Below are 13,539 nucleotides of genomic sequence, written 5' to 3' on the forward strand. Positions count from 1 at the left end.
CCTGTGCACCAGAAAGACAAGATACAGCCTCATCCACCAGAACACAGGCACTAGTCCCCTCTACCAGGAAACCTACACAACCCACTGAACCAAACTTAGCCACTGGGGACAGACACCAACAACAATGGAAACTATGAACCTGCAGCCTGCGAAAATAAGACCACAAACACAGTAATTTAAGCAACATGAGAAGACAGAAAAACACACAGCAGATGAAGGAGCAAGATAAAAACCCACCAGACCTAACAAATGAAGAGGAATTAGGCAGTCTACCTGAAAAAGAATTCAGAATAATGATAGTAAAGATGATCCAAAATCTTGGAAATAGAATAGAGAAAATACAAGAAACATTTAACAAGGACCTAGAAGAACTAAAGAGCAAACAAACAATGATGAACAACACAATAAATGAAATTTAAAATTAACTAGAAGGGATCAATAGCAGAATAACTGAGGAAGAAGAACGGATAAGTGACCTGGAAGATAAAATAGTGGAAATAACTACTGCAGAGCAGAAAAAAAAAAAAAAAAAAGAATGAAAAGCATTAAGGACAGTCTCAGAGACCTCTGGGACAACATTAAATGCACCAACATTTGAATTATAGGGGTCCCAGAAGAAGAGGAGAAAAAGAAAGGGACTGAGAAAATATTTGAAGAGATTATAGTTGAAAAATTCCCTAATATGGGAAAGGAAATAGTTAAGTCCAGGAAGCACAGACAGTCCCATACAAGATAAATCCAAGGAGAAACAGGCCAAGACACATATTAATCAAACTATCAAAAATTAAATACAAAGAAAACATATTAAAAGCAGCAAGGGAAAAACAACAAATAACACACAAGGGAATCCCCATAAGGTTAACAGCTGATCTCTCAGCAGAAACTCTGCAAGCCAGAAGGGACTGGCGGGACATATTTAAAGTGATGAAGGAGAAGAACCTACAACCAAGATTACTCTATCCAGCAAAGATCTCATTCAGATTTGATGGAGAAATTAAAACCTTTAGAGACAAGCAAAAGCTGAGAGAGTTCAGCACCAGCAAGCCAGCTTCACAACAAATGCTAAAGGAACTTCTCTAGGCAGGAAACATAAGAGAAGGAAAAGACCTACAATAACAAACCCAAAACAATAAAGCAAAAGAGAATAGGAAAATACATATCAATAATTACCTTAAATGTAAGCAGATTAAATGCTCCCAACAAAAGACACAAACTGGCTGAAAGGATACAAACACAAGACCCGTATATATGCTGTCTACAACAGACCCACTTCACACCTAGGGAGGCGTACAGACAGAAAGTGCGGGGAAGGAAAAAGATATTCCATGCAAATGGATATCAAAAAAAAATTGGAGTAGCAATTCTCATATCAGACAAAATAGACTTTAAAATAAAGTCTATTAGAAGAGACAAATGAGGACACTACATAATGATCAAGGGATCAATCCAAGAAGAAGATATAACAATTGTAAATATTTATGCACCCAATCTAGGAACACCTCAATAAATAAGGCAAATACTAACAGCCTTAAAAGGGGAAATTGACAGTAACACAATCATAGTAGGGGACATTAACACCCCATTTTCACCAACGGACAGGTCATCCAAGATGAAAATAAATGAGGAAACACAAGCTTTAAATGATACATTAAGCAAGATGGATTTAATTGATATTTATAGGACATTCCATCCAAAAACAACAGAATACACATACGTCTCAAGTGCTTATGGAATATTCTCCAGTATAGATCATATCTTGGGTCACAAATCAAGCCTTGGTAAATTTAAGAAAGTTGAAATAGTATCAAGTATCTTTTCCAAAAAGAACACTATGAGACTAGATATCAATTACATGGAAAGATCTGTAAAAAATACAAACACATGTAGGCTAAGCAAGACACTGCTTAATAATGAAGTGATCACTGAAGAAATCAAAATGTAACTAGAAACAAATGACAGTGGAGACAGGACGACCCAAAATCTATGAGATGCAGCAAAAGCAGTTCTAAGAGGGAAGTTTATAGCAATAAAATCCTACCTTAGGAAACAGGAAACACCTCAAATAAACAACCTAACCTTGCACCTAAAGAAATAAGAGAAAGGAAAACAAAAAAATGACAAAGTTAGCAGAAGGAAAGAAATCATAAAGATCAGACCAGAAAAAAATGGAAAAGAAATGAAGGGAATGATAGCAAACATCAATAAAACTAAAAGATGATTCTTTAAGAAGATAAACAAAATTGATAAACCATTAGCCAGACTCATCAAGAAAAAAAAGAGGAAGACTCAAATCAATAGAATTAGAAATGAAAAAGGAGAACAACTGACACTGTAGAAATACAAAGGATCATGAGAGATTACTACAAGCAACTCTATGCCAATAAAATGGACAACATGGAAGAAATGGACAAATTCTTAGAAATGCACAACTTGCTGAGATTGAACCAGGAAGAAATAGAAAATATGAACAGACCAATCACAAGCACTAAAATTGAAAGTGTGATTAAAAATCTTCCAACAAACAAAAGCCCAGGACCAGATGGCTTCATAGGCAAATTCTATGAAACGTTTAGAGAAGAGCTAACACCTATACTTCTCAAATTCTTCCAAAATATAGCAGGATGACGAACACCCCCAAACTCATTCTACGAGGGTCCCATAACCCTGATACCAAAACCAGACAAAGATGTCACAAAGAAAGAAAACTACAGGCCAATATCACTGATGAACATAGATGCAATAATCCTCAACAAAAGGCTAGCAAACAGAATCCAACAGCACATTAATAGGATCATACACAATGATCAAGTGAGGTTTATTCCAGGAATGCAAGGATTCTTCAATATACGCAAATCAACCAATGTGATACACCAACTTGAAGGAGAAAAACAATTTAATCATCTTATTAGATGCAGAGAAAGCTTTTGACAAAATTCAGCACCCATTTATGATAAAAACCCTCCAGAAAGTAGGCATAGAGGGAACTTTCCTCAACATAATAAAGGCCATATATGACAAGCCCACAGCCAACATCATCCTCAATGGTGAAAAACTGAAACCATTTCCACTAAGATCAGGAACAAGACAAGGTTGCCCACTCTCACCACTCTTATTCAACATAGTTTTGGAAGTTTTAGCCACAACAATCAGAGAAGGAAAGGAAATAAAAGGAATCCAAATTGGAAAAGAAGAAGTAAAGCTGTCACTGTTTGCAGATGACATGATACAATACATAGAGAGTGCCAAAGATGCTACCAGAAAACTACTAGTGCTAATCAATGAATTTGGTAAAGTTGCAGGATACAAAATTAATGCACAGAAATCTCTGGCATTCCTATATGCTAATGATGAAAAATCTTAAGTGAAATCAAGAAAACACTCCCATTTGCCATTGCAACAAAAAGAATAAAATATCTAGGAATAAACCTACCTAAGGAGACAAAAGACCTATATGCAGAAACTTATAAGACACTGTTGAAAGAAATTAAAATGATACAAATAGATGGAGAGATATACCATATTCTTGGATTGGAAGAATCAACATTGTGAAAATGTTGATTATCACTACCCAAAGCAATCTACAGATTCAATGCAATCCCTATCAAACTACCACTGGCATTTTTCACAGAACTAGAACAAAAGATTTCACAATTTGTATGGAAACACAAAAGACCCCGAATAACCAAAGTAATCTTGAGGACAAAAAACTGAGCTGGAGAGTTTAGACTCCCTGACTTCAGACTATACTACAAAGCTACAGTAATCAAGATAGTATGGTACTTGCACAAAAACAGAAATATAGATCAATGGAACAAGATAGAAAGCCCAGAGATAAAGCCACGCACATATGGTCACCTTATCTTTAATAAAGGAGGCAGGAATGCACAGTGGAGAAAGGACAGCCTCTTCAATAAGTGGTGCTGGGAAAACTGGACAGGTATATGTAAAAGTATGAGATTAGATCACTCCCTAACATCATACACATAAAAAAGTTCAAAATGGATTAAAGACCTAAATGTAAGGCCAGAAACTATTAAACTCTTAGAGGAAAACTTAGGCAGAACACTCTATGACATAAATCACAGCAAGATCCTTTTGGACCCACCTCCTAGAGAAATAGAAATAAAAACAAAAATATACAAATGGGACCTAATGAAACTTCAAAGCTTTTGCACAGCAAAGGAAACCATAAACAAGACCAAAAGACAACCCTCAGAATGGGAGAAAATATTTGCAAATGAAGCAACTGACAAAGGATTAATTTCCAAAATTTACAAGCAGCTCATGCAGCTCAATAACAAAAAACAAACAACTCAATCCAAAAATGGGCAGAAGACCTAAATAGACATTTATCCAAAGAAGATATACAGACTGCCAACAAACACATGAATGAATACTCAACATCATTAATCAATAGGGGGATGCAAATCAAAACCACAATGAGATATCATCTCACACAAGTAAGAATGGCCATCATCAAAAAATCTAGAAACAATAAATGCTGGAGAGGGTGTGGAAAAAAGGGAACACTCTTGCACTGCTGGTGGGAACATGAATTGGTACAGCCACTATGGATAACAGTATGGAGGTTCCTTAAAAAACTACAAATAGAACTACCATATGACCCAGCAATCCCACTACTGGGCATATACCCTGAGAAAACCATAATTCAAAAAGAGTCATGTACCAAAATGTTCATTGCAGCTCTATTTACAATAGCCAGGACATGGAAGAAACCTAAGTGTCCATCAACAGATGAATGGATAAAGAAGATGTGGCACATATATACAATGGAATATTACTCAGCCATAAAAAGATATGAAATTGAGCTATTTGTAATGAGGTGGATAGACCTAGAGTCTGTCATACAGAGTGAAGTAAGTCAGAAAGAGAAAGACAAATACCGTATGCTAACACATATATATGGAATGTAAGAAAAAAAAATGTCATGAAGAACCTAGGGGTAAGACAGGAATAAAGACACAGACCTACTGGAGAATAGACTTGAGTATATGGAGAGGGGGAAGGGTGAGCTGTGAGAAAGTGAGAGAGAGGCATGGACATATATACACTACCAAACTTAAGGTAGATAGCTAGTGGGAAGCAGCTGCATAGCACAGGGATATCAGCTCGGTGCTTTGTGACCACCTGGAGGGGTGGGATAAGGAGGGTGGGAGGGAGGGAGACGCAAGAGGGAAGAGATATGGGAACATATGTATATGTGTAACTGATTCACTTTGTTATAAAGCAGAAACTAACACACAATTGTAAAGCAATTGTACCCCAATAAAGATGTTAAAAAAAAAATCTTCCAACAAAAAACAGCCCAGGACCAGATGGCTTCATAGGCAAAGGCAAATTCTATGAAACCTTTAGAGAAGAGCTAACACCTATACTTCTCAAATTCTTCCAAAATATAGCAGAGAGAGGAATACCCCCAAACTCATTCTACGAGGGCCCCATCACCCTGATACCAAAACCAGACAAAGATGTCACAAAGAAAGAAAACTGCAGGCCAATATCACTGATGAACTTAGATGCAATAATCCTCAACAAAATGCTAGCAAACAGAATCCAATAGCACATTAATAGGATCATACACAATGATCAAGTGGGGTTTATTCCAGGAATGCAAGGATTCATCAGTATATGCTCATCAACCAATGTGATACATCAAATTGAAGGAGAAAAAACATATGATCATCTCATTAGATGCAGAGAAATCTTTCAACAAAATTCAACACCCATTTATGATAAAAACCCTGCAGAAAATAGGCATAGAAAGAACTTTCCTCAATATATAAAAGCTATATATGACACAGCCAACATCGTCCTCAATGGTGAAAAACTGAAAACATTGCCACTAAGATCAGGAACAAGACAAGGTTGCCCACTTTCACCACTATTATTCAACATAGTTTTGGAAGTTTTAGCCACAGCAATCAGAGAAGAAAAAGAAATAAAAGGAATCCAAATTGGAAAAGAAGTAAAGCTGTCACTGTTTAAGATGACATGATAATATACATAGAGAATCCTAAAGACGGTACCAGAAAAGTACAACAGTTAATCAATGAATTTGGTAAAGTTGCAGGATACAAAACTAATGCACAGAAATCTCTGGCATTCCTATACACTAATGATGAAAAATCTGAAAGTCAAATTAAGAAAACACTCCCATTTACCATTGCAACAAAAATAATAAAATATCTGTGAATAAACCTACATATGGAGACACAAGACCTATATGCAGATAATTATAAGACACTGATGAAAGAAATTAAAATGATACAAATAGATGGAGAGATATACAAATAGATGGAGAGATTCTTGGATTGGAAGAATCAACATTGTGAAAATGACTCTACTACCCAAAGCAATCTACAGATTCAATGCAACTCCTGTCCAACTACCTCTGGCATTTTTCACAGAAGTAGAACAAAAAATTTCACAATTTGTATGGAAACACAAAAGACCCCGAATAGCCAAAGCAATCTTGAGAACCATAAATGGATCTGGAGGAGTCAGACTCCCTGACTTCAGACTGCAGTACAATACTACATTAATCAAGAAAGTGTGGTACTGGCACAATAACAGAAATACAGATCAATGGAACAGCACAGAAAGCCCAGAGATAAACCCACACACACATGGTCACCTTATCTTTGATAAAGGAGGCAAGAATATACAGTGGAGAAAAGACAGCCTATTCAATAAGTGGTTCTGGGAAAACTGGACAGCTATGTGTAAAAGTATGAAATTAGGGCTTCCTTGGTGGCGCAGTGTTTGAGAGTCCACGTGCCGATGCAGGGGACACGGGTTTGTGCCCCCATCTGGGAAGAACCCACATGTCGCGAAGTGGCTAGTCCCATGAGCCATGGTCACTGAGCCTGTGCATCCGGAGCCTGTGACCGGCAACGGGAGAGGCCACAACAGTGAGAGGCCCACGTACCGCAAAAAAAAAAAAAAAAAAAAAGTATGAAATTAGAACACTCCCTAACACCATACACAAAAATAAACTCCAAATAGATTAAAGACCTAAATGTAAGGCCAGACACTATCAAACTCTTAGGTGAAAACATAGGCAGAACACTCTATGACATAAATCATAGCAAGATCCTTTTTGACCCACCTCCTAGAGAAATGGAAATAAAAACAAAAATAAAGAAATGGAACCTAAAGAAACTTAAAAGCTTTTGCACAGCAAAGGAAACCACAAACAAGATGAAAAGAAAATCCTCAGAATGGGAGAAAATATTTGCAAATGAAGCAACTGACAAAGGATTAATCTCCAAAATTTCAAAGCAGCTCATGCAGCTCAATATCGTAAAAACAAACAACCCAATCCAAAAACGGGCAGAAGACCTAAACAGACATTTCTCCAAAGAAGATATACAGATTGCCAACAAACATATGAAAGAATGCTCAACATCATTAATCATTAGAGAAATGCAAATCAAAACTACAATGAGATATCATCTCACACCGGTCAGAATGGCCATCATCAAAAAATCTACAAACAATAAATGCTGGAGAGGGTGTGGAGAAAAGGGAACCCTCTTGCACTGTTGTTGGGAATGTAAATTGATACAACCACTATGGAGAACAGTATGGAGGTTCCTTAAAAGACTAAAAATAGAACTACCATACGATCCAGCAATCCCACTACTGGGCATATACCCTGAGAAAATTGTAATTCAAAAAGAGTCATGCACCAAAATGTTCATTGCAGCTCTATTTACAATAGCCAGGACATGGAAGAAACCTAAGTGTCCATCAACAGATGAATGGATAAAGAAGATGTGGCACATATATACAATGGAATATTACTCAGCCATAAAAAGAAATGAAATTGAGTTATTTGTGGTGAGGTGGATGAACCTAGAGTCTGTCATGCAGAGTGAAGTAAGTCAGAAAGAGAAAAACAAATACCATATGCTAACACATATATATGGAATCTAAGATAAAAAAAAAAGGTCATGAAGAAACTGAGGCAAAACGTGAATAAAGACACAGACCTACTAGAACATGGACTTGAAGATATTGGGAGGGGGAAGGGTAAGCTGGGACAAAGTGAGATAGTGGCATGGACATATATACACTACCAAACGTAAAATAGATAGCTAGTGGGAAGCAGCCGCGTAGCACAGGGAGATCAGCTCGGTGGTTTGTGACCACCTAGAGGGGTGGGATAGGGAGGGTGTGAGGGAGGGAGATGCAAGAGGGAAGAGATATAGGAACATATGTATATGTATAACTGATTCACTTTGTTATAAAGCAGAAACTAACACACCATTGTAAAGCAATTGTACTCCAATAAAGATGTTAAAAAAAGATAATTTGATGGAGCTAGTAAAAGAAAGAAAATGTGTACTGTGAGTTAAATACATACGCAATAAAATATTATAGAATTGAAATAAAAAAGGAAGACCTATAATTGATAAATTTTACTGAAAAAGAACATGTGAAGGTAGTCTGATGGAAACAGGTGTAAGGAACAGCTATGGGTGTGGAGTTATGGAGCAGAGGCAAAGAGATAATTTCATTATCAGGAGATTCAGGTACAAAGCAGCTGCTGTTGGTTTTGCACAACATGCAACGATCTAGAGATGGATGTCTCTGGCTCGTTGATTTGTGCTGGTTTCTTAGAGCACTATAAGCCCATCTAACAATGGCCAAACTCTGCTAGAAGGAGGACTTCAGGGAACAGATGCTCCGTAGAGCATGTATCCCGCACAGTTTGCTGTGTCCACATTTTTTAGTGTCTGTAATGCTAAATTGCTATGACTAGGTGACACAAGACAATAAAGTGCTCAGGACAATCACATATAAACTGAAGCACCTCGAGTTTATACTGAGAGTCTCTTATTTACTAATCATGTAGGAGCTAATTTTCTTTACAAAAACAATTCTGTAGCAAAACAGATAGTACTTTATTAAAAATGCAAGCCCTGGGCTTCCCTGGTGGTGCAGTGGTTGAGAGTCTGCCTGCTGATGCAGGGGACACGGGTTCATGCCCCGGTCCAGGAAGATCCCACATGCCGCGGAGCGGCTGGGCCCGTGAGCCATGGCCGCTGAGCCTGCGCGTCTGGAGCCTGTTGCTCCGCAATGGGAGAGGCCACGGCAGTGAGAGGCCCGCATACTACAAAAAAAAAAAAAAAAAAAATGCAAGCCCTATGATTTTCTAGGCACATCTCTTTAAAAGTAGGCTTTGAAATAAAATAGGAGTTAGTAAATACCCAGTACATATCTGTATTGCTATATTACAAACTTAGCACATGTATTAATAATATTTATTTTCTTATCTTTCTCCTTTACCAAATCTGAGCTTCTTGAGTATGGAGTCATGTGACAATCTTCTTGGTGTTCCACTACCTCTCACAAAGCCAGGCAGAGGTATTTAGTAAAATGTTTGCAGAATGAACACATGTATGATCACATATATGGTTGACTGAACGGGCAGCCTGTGCCCCCCACCCAGACATAAACCTCTGTGTGGGATGGTGGTGGAGGTTGTGCAGGTGGTTCCCTCCACGGTGCAATTCCAAGTGTGCCCTTATTTGTAGAGCAGCTACTCTGTGCCATAGTGTGTGTGTAGACACACTATCTTCAATTCCCTCCACGGACATGGACCTTCAAGTTTTAGGACATTGAGGCTTAAAAAGAGGCAAAGTGACTTGTCTCTGTCCCATGGTGGTGAGAAGCAGAGCTGAGAACCTCCCTCTAGTCTGTCTGGCAGCAAAGTCTCCCCAGTCTTTATTGCCCACTTGGACTCACTCTTAAACTATCTTTGGCTTCTCTGCCAATGATCTCCACTTAATAGGAGGCTACATAAATACTTTAAAGAGTGAGGCAAGACCATGTAGTGAAAAGAAAACAAAATGTGAAGACAAAAGTGGGTTTGAATGCCAGGAATTCTTCCAAACTGTGTGTGTGTGTATGTGTGTGTGTGTGTAAACTTGAAGAACTTTACATATACATGTACATTTATATATGTACACCTATACACATATATTTATGTATATGTATACAAATACTCATTTGTGTACAAATAGATGTATACATATATTTATGTGTGTGATTTATATGCATATTATTCATGTGTGTGAATACATGTACATGTATTATACATATTATTTATATATGTAATGTATATTTACATAATATATACAAATTTTCCCCACCCTCTCCTCTGAGGGGGATATTATTGTTTCTTTTCCATGGGTTCCTCTTGGTCATCCCATAAAAAAGTCATTGGGTCAGGATTCAAGCCCAAACCTCTCTACCCTTGAGTGTGCTCTTTGAACTTTACTACAGGGCCTTTCTAGAGGCATCCACCACACCAACATTCCCGTGAGCACCCTGTTGCTTGGTGGCTGCATCCTGGCACATGTCTAGTTTCCTGTGTTTCCTCCAGAACACATCACTATCAACTTCAATCGCACTAGTCAGCAGAGAAATGGAAGCAAACTGGGTCTATATGTTCTCATTCGGCTTCATTCTCATGATTTCCCAGCTGGCTGAATGACAGTGACAACTCAAGTGTTTTCTAGTTTGTTTGTTTAATTAAGAGTCTTAAATCGTGAATGGTATCATCACAGTCATGATATGTTCAACTTAAAACATAGTTCAAAAGCAGTATCATGATAGGATTAGTAAATCATAAGCCCAACCCTGAGCCTAAATTGACAACATACAAAGAGAAATGAAGAGTGAGGACTGTATTCACGGGCAACACTGACAGGTTTCCTGTATTGAAACAGTTTGATACTGTTCACATGGAAAAAGTGAAGCTCTTCCGCCTGTTACCAACAGTTCTAATCAGAATTGATGGTGTTGAGTCATGTGCAGTAACATTGAAGGGCTTTCATGCCAGCCCAGAAAATCTACAATGCTGTGGGCTGGAAAGGAAATCAATAATGGCCATGATGGCCTTCGATTTCAAGCAAGACACCAATGTTGTAAACAGGTACCAAAGTCAGCATGTTCTTATAGAATAGGCTGACTTCCCAACCCCTTCCTTACTGGTCATGTTATCCCCTGACCTGGAGGTAAAACATGAACCAGAGATGATACCAAATCTGTCAGAAGATTTATCCCTGATTTCTGAGGCCCAACAGGGGACTAGACATGCAGGTGCATCACATCTATACAACTTACAAGGGATTGTGCACACGCTCAGCTCTTCCCCACATAAGGCTCCAATCTTCCCAACAGTGTCTCACACTCCATGGTCCAGTTCTCCTTCTTTTCTTTCAGACCCTCCAGTGGGTCATGCTCTCTTTTACCTTCATGCCTTTACATACATTCTTCCCTATGTCTGGAATTCTCTCCCTGTATGCTTTTCCTGGCCACCTCCACAGCATAAACCTCCTTTCTGGAAGCTGTCACTCCCTCTGGAGTTTATTTCTGGCCTACTGAGCTGGATTTCATGCGTTCCTCCTCTGGAGTCTCAATGCCCTGTCTTTCTTTTAATCCCGTGCTATCTGTATTCATTCTCCAGGGCTGCCATAGCAAACTACCACAAACTTGGTAACTTAAGAGGAATTTATTCTCACAGTTTTCGAGGCTGGAAGTCCAAAATCGAGGTGTGGATGGGACCACACTCTTCCTGAAGGTTTGGGGAGGACAGAATGCTCCCTCATCCCTCCCAGCTTCTGGTGGTTAGTGGCAATCCTTGGCATTCCTTGACCTGTGGACACATCAGTCTGCTATCTGCCTTCATGATCACAGGGAATTCTCCCCCGTGGGTCTTCTTATTGTCTTCTCTCTGTGTATGTCTCTGTGTCCACACTTCCTTTTCCTTATAAGAACACCAGTCATTAGATTAGGGCCCACTCCAATCCAGTAAGACCACAACTCAACTTGATTATATCTGCAAAGTCTCTATTTCCAAATAAAATCACATTTTGAGTCTCTGGGTAAACATGAGTATTAGGGGGACAGTATTCAATCCAGTAAACTATCAATATTATATTTTCTTATTAATTTGCCCTGCTCTTCAGGACCATACTCTCTGCTAGGGTGGGATTGGGGTTTACTACACTCACTATGGTAAAAAATGTGCCTACAATTCTTGGTACATCCGATGTGTTCAGTCAACGGTGACTGAATGAATAAATAAATGGATCCCAATCCCAATCAAGGCAATGTCTCTGAATAGGAAGTTATCACACACTGGACCTCAAGAATCATATATAATTCAGTGATTCTGATGACGTGTCCTAAATGCAAACCCCAAGTCCAGGAGGTCAGGGGTGAAGCAGCACAGACAGATGCAGCAAAGACCAGAGATCAGGTGAAAATTGGATCAAAATGGGAATACCTGAGTATGCAGTAAAGTCTTGGCTTGGCAGGCACGGTTTGCTCAAACCAAGCAAGAGGTTGAGGTTTGTTCAGGATTGGTCCTTATCCACCTCTTCAGAGGTAACCTCTAAGCCCTTGGAATGTGCTACCTGGTGAGAGACAGCTCTATCAGTTTTATCTCTCCTGGGGCTGGAGACTGAGTAGCCAAGGTCAGCCCTGCGAGCACTGCCTGCCTATATGATTTACCCTCAATTAAAAAGTCCAATACCAGGGCTGGGGGGAGCTTCCCTAGTGGGAACACTTCGTCTTGTGGTCACGTATCATTGCTGGGAGAATTAGGTGTGTTGCTATGCAACTGCACTGAGAGAGAGAGCCTAGAAGCTTGTGTTTAGTTTCTCCGGGATATTGATTCATAAATCTTTCCCTTTGTGGATTTTAATCGGTGTCCTTTCCCTGTAAGAAAACCAAACCAAAACAAAAGAAAACAAAATCATGAATATAGTGGCTTTATCAGTTCTATGAGTCCTAGCAAATGACTAGGCCTGAGGATGGTCATGGGGGCCTGTGACACAGTGAGGAACAGCCAAGTATGCCTAGGAGAGATGATTATAAAGAACATGATGCTTGGCACATACTAGGTGCCCAATAAAATAGTAGTTGCATGAGTGAATATCTATGGTGCATTCATAGGTCTCCTTTCCTGATATTGGGGGATGACTTGAGGTTTCTCTCCGACTATCTCAGATATCAAGGTCTGGGCTCAGGGATAGCCCCACCCCTGCCTTCCTCCAGGCTGCTATAGGCGCCTCTCCATGCTCTCTTCTCTGTGACCTCTTCTCTGCAAAAACTGTTTCTCACACCTTTAAGCTTCTTGAGAGCAGGGGCCACGGCATCTCCTGCTGGACCCGCCTAGAGCTGCATTGGGCAGAGAGGGCAATGTGGGGTAGGGGGGGTGGGGGGTGGAGCTGGCCTGTTTGCAGGCAGATCTCTGTTTGTCTTTTCCCTGATCCATCTGTAATGGGGGTGGGCAGCCCCTGTGGGAGCCCTGGAGGGGGAGCAGAGGGACAGAGAAGAAGACACTATCCACCTTGTGTGTGTGCTAAGATGATCAGCAGAAGTGGCTTTGGCTCTCAAAGGGACCCCTGGCTGCTGGGCTCCAGCAACACACCTCCTTCCTTTGTCCCTTCAGGCTACAGGTGGAGGCAATTTCTTGCACCATAAATCTCTGGGCTGCCT

This window comes from Phocoena phocoena, chromosome 7, assembly GCF_963924675.1.
Source record: "Phocoena phocoena chromosome 7, mPhoPho1.1, whole genome shotgun sequence".
Lineage (NCBI taxonomy): Eukaryota > Metazoa > Chordata > Mammalia > Artiodactyla > Phocoenidae > Phocoena > Phocoena phocoena.